This window comes from Morone saxatilis, unplaced genomic scaffold, assembly GCF_004916995.1.
Source record: "Morone saxatilis isolate NCDOM2014 unplaced genomic scaffold, NCSU_SB_2.0 Contig6, whole genome shotgun sequence".
NCBI lineage: Eukaryota > Metazoa > Chordata > Actinopteri > Moronidae > Morone > Morone saxatilis.
In genome coordinates this window covers 2,409,561-2,419,948 of record NW_023340206.1, presented here as the reverse complement: position 1 = coordinate 2,419,948, position 10,388 = coordinate 2,409,561, and positions in this window count along the sequence as shown.

The window sequence follows — 10,388 nt, the reverse complement described above, 5'->3', positions numbered from 1 at the left end:
AAAGCTGCACTAATCAGTATTTTTATAAATTAATGAATTTAAACCCCCCCAAATGGTCGAGTGTGTAACAATTAAGAGGATCTATTGGCAGAAATAGCATATAAATATTAATAGTTATGTTTTCATTAGTGTATAATCACCTGAAAATAAGAATTGCTCTCGTCACCTTAGAATGAGCAGTTTCTATCTACAGAGGGAGTGGGTCCTCCTCTATGTTTCTAATATTGGACAAACCAAACACTGGCTCTAGATGGAGCCTTTCGCAAGTTTCCACTCCTACATGCTTGGAAGGTGAGCACTACTGAGTTACAATCTGCAACCTCACGGCTGGATGCCACTAAATCCTACACACTTGTCCTTTAAGGTTGCATTATTTTGTTTTTGTCAATTTTGGCAATAATACAAGCTTTTTGGTGAGGCCAATCACTTATCTGGAGATGTGCTTTCATCCACTTGATGAATGCCCAATATTCACTCTCCTTTTAGCTAATAGCAGTGAACCAGAGCAGCAAATGTGCTGTAAAACCGAAAACATCAAAATGAGCTAAAACTGGCTTCTACAACCTCTTGTAGAGCTGCAGAGTTGGGTGATAGTTCTCTGTGGCACCAAGGCATTGCAACTAGAGTAGTAAATGGGATCAAGCCTGTTGCTGATTTTATTCTGGACAGAGCTTCGGCGACAGTGTTTCTGCCACACTTTGATGACTGTGGAACATTTTATTATCTGAGAGGCACTGAAAGAGAGAAAAGAGAACAAAATTAAAGACAGAGAGAGCCTTTGTCCCGCTGCTTTGGCAATATTGTTCTCAACTGTCATGCAAATGAGGAGCAGTGGACTGAGAAATACAGGGAGAGATGGTTAGAGCAGAAAGAGATAGTCAGTGAAAATCTCACCTCATTATTCCATGCCAACAGCAAGGAGCATGCTTTAAATTCAATCTAAATTAAATCTAAACTTTTTGAATTATGTATCATGCATCTAAACTGTACGTCACGAAACAATGTTTTGCTGTAAACTACTGCAGGGTGTGTGATTAAAAATGTGACGTTTTCTTTACATTAAGGAGACGTCGCCAGTATTGAGAGTAAATTATAGCACAGAGCTGCTGTATGTCAGCACACAATCAGTTTTTAGTATTTACTCATCCAATCTTCAGCCAGGCCCTAGCCACACTGCCGTTGGGAAACACACATACACACTCAAGCCATGAGTCATGGGGCGGTATCACAGCAATCACATCCACTTCAAACCGCTGCGTCACTTATCGTCTCTGTGGAGCAGCATTGTGTTTACCTTGACCACCGCACAGATTCACCACAGTTCTAGAAGTGATCAAAATGACAGAATGTAGTCATGTGTTGATGGTACACAGCAACTCTCTGTCACGAATTTTCCTCAAAACAATTATTATTTTTTATTTTTTATTATTTGTCAGCTTGTGGAGATTCTTCCTGAAACAGAACACCAGTAAGTATCATCTGTGGTCCTTTTTAACATAAGCCTTTCTGTGTTCACTTTCAAAACCTTAGCAGTGAGCTGGGAGGGAATTTTAAGGATTATTGAGTGCTATCACAAAACCTGACAGTGTTAGCTCAGGTTTAACCCTGCATTATAATACTCCTGGGTTAACATTTAACAAGTGTGTCCTCTTAACATATGGATTAGCGATAAACCCCTGGGTATTCAGAGACTGTCCTCACTAGAAAGAAGGTCTGCAAATATTTGAACATTTGCCACCATAAACTACTAGTCATATCAGACCAAGTAAGGCTGTAGCAACAAACTGTACTGAATTTTGAAAAGTCGTCACAGTGACAAACATTTTATCCTTTACCTCCACGATCGAAAAGGTAAACGGCGGTATTATGCTGTTACTTTGAAGCAATTTACCAGGTGCACTTGAACGTATTTGATTGGCCAGGTTTGTTGCCAGATTTCGCTCTGAGCTCGTCCTTAACATTTTATTGCACAAATGTTAACAGTAGGAAAACTGAGGAAATATTCCTTTAGACTGCTAACCGGTAAGAGTGTGCATTGGCGTTATGTCTGGATATCTTTGTGTAAGTGATATTATTAGACAGACGGATAGGGAGAAGAGAGAAAAGGAGGTGGATTATTACAAGATTTTGAAGGGCACCTCAGCAGGTTTAATATTGAAGTTAGAAAGAAGCCTTCAATATCAGAATTCATAAATATTGCATTTCATATGAATATGATTTCCCTGGCTGGCTCTCATCTGACAAACACACACTTGAATATCCCTATTATAATTTGGGATATTCAAGTCTTCTATTATTAAGCTGCCTCATCAGCTCTTAAATCACTAATAAGAGACTGAAACAATTCTAGTCGGAGGGCTGGGGTTTGTGAAGTCTGCAGTTTATCTCAGTCACAGTGTGTGCTTCAGTTCTGTATCCATACATCTGGAACATGTGCACATATTTGTCTATAAGCGGGATTTTATTTTGGAGTTTTAGGCTTTAAATGTTCAAATCCAGAGAGTACAATGGAGTGGATTTTGATTTTTCTGGTAAAAAAAAAGAGGAGACTCAGAAAAGACCAACGAACTCTTTCTAAGCCCCACCCCTTTTTGCTCTGTGCTCCAATGACAAGTTAACAATGATAATAATAAGTTCAGCAAGCTTAGATATATATAACTAGCTAGCCAGTTTATATAAATTGTTAGTTAGCTAGTTATCAAATGTCAGCTAACATTAGCTAACTTAAAATGTGACCATATATGTCACTTTTATCTTTTAACAATCTTCAAAATGTGTTTGACTTAACGAGCAAATAGTTTCTCACCAAGGCTTGCTCAACTGTTATTGGAGCATGAAGCAAAAAGGGGCGGGACTCATGAAGAGTCAATTGAGTGGCTGGCTAGTGCAGACATGGCTAGCAGCTGTAGGATATTGTTCATTTATTTCTTTCAATTCAATTAAGAATAAAATTGATTAACAAAATAATTTGTTTAAGGAACGTATTCAAAGGCCGATGTCGGGTTTTTTTTCGAGTGCCAACAGAATCACACAGCTTATGTTAATACTATACTGGCTATTTTCCTCAAAAAGTTGGATTACAGCAGTTTGGTTTCGTTTTTTAGGCTACATGTTTGATTTACATGAAGTGGATTATATTGTTTACTTGTGTTGATCTGATCGGTTTATTAGACCTCAACACAGTGCGCTGTTCAACTAGCCTGGGAGGCACAGACATAAGTTACCACATTATGGTCCAGTGAAATCCTGAGCACTTCCCACATGGCTGTCACAACTAAAGTGAACAGTGTGACTTAATGAGTACAGCACAGCATTTACTGTTTCTGAGGGCTGAAAAAAATAGAAGGCAATGTGTGAATGAAAGAGAACCTTGCCTCTACGTTTCAAAAGGATGGAAGTGAAAATCAGGGCTGCTCTCGCTGTGGTACCTTTGTGAAGAACTAGAATTAAAATAAACATCTGGGTACAGTTCATATTTTATTGCTTTTGTATCACTGGAAATAAAGGATTGTGGGTGTGAATGGAAAATAAGAATAAGTCAGAGCTGGGTCAAAAGAACAGGCTTTTGGGGCCTAACAGGTAACTCAGCGTGTTGGTTCATTCACAAAACAACCCCACTATGCCGGGTAAGAGCCATATCGAGCGGTTTTCATCCCCCCATTTTGAGTGCGTGCCTTTGAAGTCACAGCTCCATGGTTTGAGAGAGAGAGAGCACTTCCTTTGGAGATTTCTGAGAATAGGCCGCTTTATTTCTGTCTACCTCTTTGCAGGTACGGAAAGGGGAAAATGGACTGGAGCAGAGAGAGAAGAGAGTCAGCCAGACAGGGAGATCAATGCCCGACTGCAGCACAAAGAACAAGAAAAAATAAAGTGTTTTTCTTTGCTTTTAGGCAGCCGTAGGTGTGCAGGTTTGGTGACCTTGGCAACCGGCAATGGAGCAGAACATTTGATTGGTGTGTGTGCATGTGAGTGTGTGTCACATGCAGGGGAGGTCAAGGTGTTCAAATGGAAAATCAATACATTTGTTAGTTACAGATCTCAAGAAGGCAGCTTTGTTTCAGAATAAAAGCTGTTTGTCCTCCTTTATACATGCAATACATCTTTTTTTAGGATAAGCTTTTTAGTCTGATGAGTGACTAGTAATTTCACCCGTGGATGCCGCTGCTGCTCAGCCATTTCAGTCATTTTAGCATTCGCGGCAGAGAATGGTCCAGGTGTGTACCGGCAGTTGTTACTGCAATTACTCTAAATTGTAGGGAAAAAAAGAAATGAACCAACCAGAGTAGGTTAACCTGGCTGACATTTTTCTAAACTCTCAGTTGAGCTGTTGTCAAGGTCATGACATGAATCGGGGCTTCAGTGTGTCAGTCTGCTAACCACATGGGAGGCAATGAAGTAGCAGGTACATTCATTACATTTTGTCTTTAATTGTAACTCTTTAAAATTAACGTTTTTTAATTAAGACTGCTGTTTCATATATAGAATATTCATGCTACTTTATGGGAAAGAAGTAATTGATTTCACTGTGTTGTGCCTTGAGTTTTCTGGGTATTTAAACTATTGAACTCTTTGGGTATTCAATATTGATACACTTTATTAACCCCCCCTATGATGATGATGATGATGATGAATGCTCTGACCCAGTCCTCTAGCCTTATCAATCTGGCCCTTGTTAAAGTCGCTCAAATCCTCACACTGCACATTTTTCCTGCTTCTAACACATCAACTTTAAAGACAAAATGTTCACCTGCTGCCTGATATATCCCACCCACTGACATAACCAGATAATCAGTGTTATTCGCTTCACCTGCCAGTGCTCATAATGTTATGGCTGATTGGTGTATAATGGACAATGAAAGTGAAGTCAATGAGTAAGTGTCTTAAACCTGCATTCTATGTGACAAGTCACAGGTCAGTGAGTCCGTCCATCTTAACGCATCAAACTCAGATTCAATGTTACATTTCTTTGGGTAGAATGAAGTAGATGGTAGATGAAATGTGTAAAAACATAAGAAATATCAAAATAGCCTAGCCTTTGACTAAAATATTAGACAATAAATGTGTTTGCAGTGGAGGCAAATGTGCAGAGGCTTTGAGTTCTTTTCATTGCAGCCCTCCAGAATAATGTATAGCAAGTTGTCCCACTGTATGATTATTAATGGCTGCTGTACTAAATAAACATAGGCTAAGTAGCCTTCTATATTCTGAGTAAACTAATTACCAGACAAATTAATTCATACAGCTTATTCCTGAGGACATTGTAGAGAAAACTCATTTCTAAAGATTACCATATGTTGCACTACATGTACATATCATTTCAAGTTCTTTGTTTTTCACAATGTCACATAGACTACATTTGACTGGATAACAGAGGAAGGATGATGGCATACTGTCTCGTTACCTAAAATATAAAAATGCTGCAGAACTTCCATCAAACATTAACAACACAAACAAGCATAAACAAACAAACCCACCCCTGCTCCCTCCCACATCCCTCTGTCTGTCGATCTGGCTCTCTCTCTGTTTTTGCTGTCTGTCAATAGATGAGACGGTGGCATTTCCAGCCTGCAGACAGCTTCTCCCATCAGGCCTCAAGACTGAACTCTTGTGCATGCGTATGAATACCAGTGTGCTAATAAACTATTCTTTGCTCGTACTTTAATGTGTCCATCAATCCATTTGACCATCTAAGCTGAATAAATATCTTTAAGGCAGCTGCAGCTTGTGATGCTGCAGCGTCACTCTCAATAACTGATTTAATGTTGATCAGCTGTTTGTTCATCCAGGACTCTGGTCCACTGCAAGATAGCTCAACAACCACTCTACTAGATTGGCATGAACATTGGTGTGGATATCCACTGTCTAGTACACTGGTTTCCCACTAGGGGGTCGCCAAAGCTTCAGGGGTGGTCGCAAGGCCTTCTTGATTTTAACAGGTGACAGGCAACTTTAAAAAATATATATACAGTAGGCGTATATCTCAGTATTAAAACTAAATGAAATTGTTATTTTTAAAGTTTAGATTATTATTTAAGATATAAACTTAAAGAAAACCGCTCATAAAGCCTTCAGTCTGCTAAACAGCCTTTTCCTGCAGTAGAAAAGTATGCAGTTAAAACAACCTAAGAGCTAATAGGACAATGAGAAGAAAACACTGAATTTGTAAAAAAAAAAAACAAAAAAAAAACAAAGCCTATCAAGTGTGTGATAAAAAAAATACTTAATACAGAAGATTATTTAAAAAGTTTATAAGATATCAGGAAAACTCCCCTCTGATGCAATATTCAGAAAATAATAGCAATAAAAGGAAACAATAGTTCAATATCATATGAAATATCCATAACATTTTATAACACGTCATTTAAGGGTCGTCAGTTTAGGTCCTCAATGATAGAAAGGGGTACCTGAAGGAAGAGGTTGGGATCAACTGAGAGTTCCTTGAAATACAGTAGATATCCATGCTCCCTCCCAGGATTCTTCCCATTCCCACTCCATGACCTTTTACTAATGCACCACTCTCAGGCAAATGTGTTCTTCTTAGTGGTGATGTATATATATATATATAAGCGTCTGTCAAATCGTCAAGTCGTATCATTTTTAAAACACAAGATGTCTCATCGTCTTAGCATCTAGGTGAAACGTGTGTTCGTGTGTTGTGACTAAGAGACATTCTGAGGCTGTGTATTAAAAAGAGACTTTTGAGACAGAATTTCCATTTACAAGCCATCACCAACACGACCCCCCACCCCCGGCCGTCTTCATGACCTTTTTGAAGGTATTACACCTGGAGAGTTCAGAAGATGATTTGTTTCATGCACTTTACTCTGGAATATTTAAACAGCAGAAACTGCGTCATTCCCATATGAGCACTTGCACAAGGTTGATAAAGCGCGGGCAGGAAAAGGGCAGCTGGGGGGCAACGGCAGTGAAAATGTCACACGGTGGTCCTTCTGAAGGCAGGTAGTACGATTCCAGCAGCAGAGGAGGAGGACTGGAAAAGAATAACCATGCTTCTGTTTAATGATCACTGTAATCACTTCAGAGGCCCCTCTCTTTAATTTTAAGACGTGTAAGAAGTGTGCCACCCAAAAATTAAATAAAGTCCAACCCACACAGCAGCAACAGGAGCTTTGATTGACCAGCTGTTGAGCTCTGATCCCCTTTCTGCTATGCAAAGGAACAGGTTGCAGTGTGTGCAGTTTATCTATTAATAATTATAATTAAACACTGAAAAGGTCTATAGTTATTCCAGCAGCAACTTTTTGACTCCATATCTCAGATTTGTAGCGTCCTAAAAACACTGGCAACCAGAAAACATGTTGATACTGCAGCTCATCTGTGCACAGAATCACAAAGCACATTTTTAACAAGCTCTGGGTCCGTCCCAGCTTGCAATGTAGACTACATTTTTTAATATGATATAAGATAAATATATAAGAACCTAGAATGTCACAAGTTGGATGTGTGGTAATGAATCTCTATATTGTATCTCTGTACTGTGTAATGCTTGGATCAGATCACACGCCACTGATATCTTTCTGGATGGTCAAGTGATTAACCATGCCTTCACTGAATGCCTTCACTCAAACTTTTCTGCAGACCTTCAGAAGCTGAAAAAAGTTTATGCCCACCACCCCACAATTTCTATCAATCATTATAGCACAATATCATCAGCAAACTCTTGTTCATTTTCCCTACATAAATCACATTCATTCAATTTAGTTTCACTTCATATTTTTCCCCTGGTCATCCACCCCCCTCCTTGCAGTATCTTTAGGGGGGGGGTCACATCCAAGTTACTACTGAACTACACAAACATCCTGACATGTATACCACCTAAGAAGGTTTTGACTCGCTGGTTGTTCATTCATACAACTCATTATATGTCCTGTATTATGGTCTACATGTCCTTTTACTGCCACAATTCTATGGACATTAAATCCCTCTAAACTGATTTATTGCTTATAAACAGTTGCATCTTAAGATATTTACACAAACAAATGCCAAAAGTCCTCAGAATTATGTATATGTTAAATTTGTGTTTAATAGTAATGTTTTTATGTTGTGTACTGTAACCGCCAAAATATTACAGAGGACATAAACTTTGTTTCCTCGGTGTAGCTGTGGCCCTAATGACTTGCTAGTCTTTCCTATTGGGGCCTTCCTATGACAGACCACACAGGACAAAACAACAAATTGTCATGTGTGATGATATTTTTGTTCCCAGTCCACCTGAACTGTCTCACACATCGGACAATTTTTCTCACCTTGTGTCCTCTGATCCTGGCTTTAGAAAATGAGCTGCTGACAGATGAACTAGCAGATGTATACATTATTGATTGCCTCCTGCTAAAAACTGACCTTTGTGTTGTGTTTTTCTTATCCCAAATGAGGGCTACAGCCTATGGCCTTGCAGATACAGTACACTGTAGCTACGGGCATAACAAGAGACAACTTCCAGCCAAGATTGCACTGTCATGTCTCTCTGCGGCACGCTGACGGGCAGCTCTGCTGTCCTGTGGACACTGAGGAGCTACAGCACCATCCACGACCCAAAAATCATTTGACCAGAGTGATGGCAGCTCAGCTGGAACTGTCGACATGTTGTCTGTCCCTCCGTGTTGAATACTCCCTCCTGTCTGCACGGTTGACCGCCCGCAGAGATGGCCTGATCTGCTCAGAGTGCTGACTTGGTGGCATAAAGTAGAACTTGAGGATGCAGACGCCATTAAAAATGAACGTTAAAGTGTTCCTACTGTGATTTGAGAAAGTGTGCGATGTGCTTTGAATTTTAGTTGTAAAAAAGTTAAATTGGTGTCTGCCCAGATCTACTGTCCTTTCTCCTGCTAAATTAACAAATATTTGGACGGAAACAGCAGGAACCAGACACGGTTTCACTGCTTCATCCGAGTGAAAGAGAAGCGGCTGAGACAGCTGAGACACCAGGGTCTCAAAGAAGCCGGGAGTGCCAGTGGATGGTGCGGGTGTGGAGACTTGCTTAAAATTCGAAATAGGGGAACTACAGAGCAAAGCTGTCAGGATGTGGATGTGCGGAGGAGTCAGGTAATGCAGAGGAGCAGAGAAAAGAAAAGAAGTAACCCTGCTGCAACATCAAGAAATCCAGCAGAGCTGAAGTGAGCTCCACCTGCCCAAGTTTTTGAAGGCAGAAAGCAGCACGTAAGAAGAAGAGAAGATGGAGACTTCTTTAGGACCTGACCCTCCCTTTGTGAGTTGTCTCTGTTTGGCCCATTCTTGTCTGCTCTTTTGTTTACCTGTTTTCTCTAGAGTCCACCTTTCATATTTTGTCTTTGAATCTGACTGTGTTCTCTGATGTGCTTCATTCCTAATAACTTCAGCTGTCAACAAGCGAACCGCTTGTGTTTACTGAGATGAAATGGCTCCAGCTTCTCTTTGTGTGTCGTCTGTAAGGTTTTATACAGAAGAAGCTGCAATCTTATCACAAATATTATATTGTAATAATTTAAAGCCTTCATTAATCAAATAGTTATTTGATTATATTTATTAAACTTATTCTACTAATTGACTTTAAAGGGACAGTTCCCTATTTTTACTCTTACCTGAAGTGCTAGATAGTTTTGGTGTGAGTTGCAGAGGTCCAGAAAATAGTTCCTACATGAAACCGCTCACAGCTAGATCTGTGGATTATTATATTAAGTAACCGGGTCATGATTTCTGGAAAGAGACATGGTCGTTGACTTTTTCAAATGTATTCTTTGACGTTTTAAGCACCACAAACCATCTGGTTCCATTGTATTGGAGAGAAAGCAGACATCTCTGTGGTCTCTACGTCCAAAACCTAGCACCAAAACAATCTAGATGGATAAACAGCACTACAGGTCAGAGGAAAGGTGTATTTTTTGACTGTCCCTTTAATATAATATTTGAAGAACACACACCTGTTCTAGTGAGGATTCTGGCAGACTTCAAACAAAGAAGAAAAACTCTGAAAAAAAGACATTTTTCCTTTTAAGTTCTAAAGATCAATACTTCCAGATGCTGACTTCTTCATGACGCCATCCTACAGTCATCTGACTGACAGTAATAGTGTCTCCGACAGTAATTGTTAACAATTATCAAAATTGTTGGCAACCCATTTCCAATCAGTTCTCAGAGCATTCAACCTGAGCACAGAAAAAGAGTCCATAAAGAGGATTCTAGCATCAATATGCCCGAGAAGCAGCTAGGTATGTGTCTTTATCTTTTTTACCTTTCCCTAACTTTTCCATCTGCTAGCCACCATACAGGGGACAAAATACTATACATACCGTATATACATCCACTATACAAAACAGGTGAGACAAGAGGATTTCCTGTAGTTCTCATCGCTCCATCCCACAATGACACACACACACAACCTGTACTCAGGC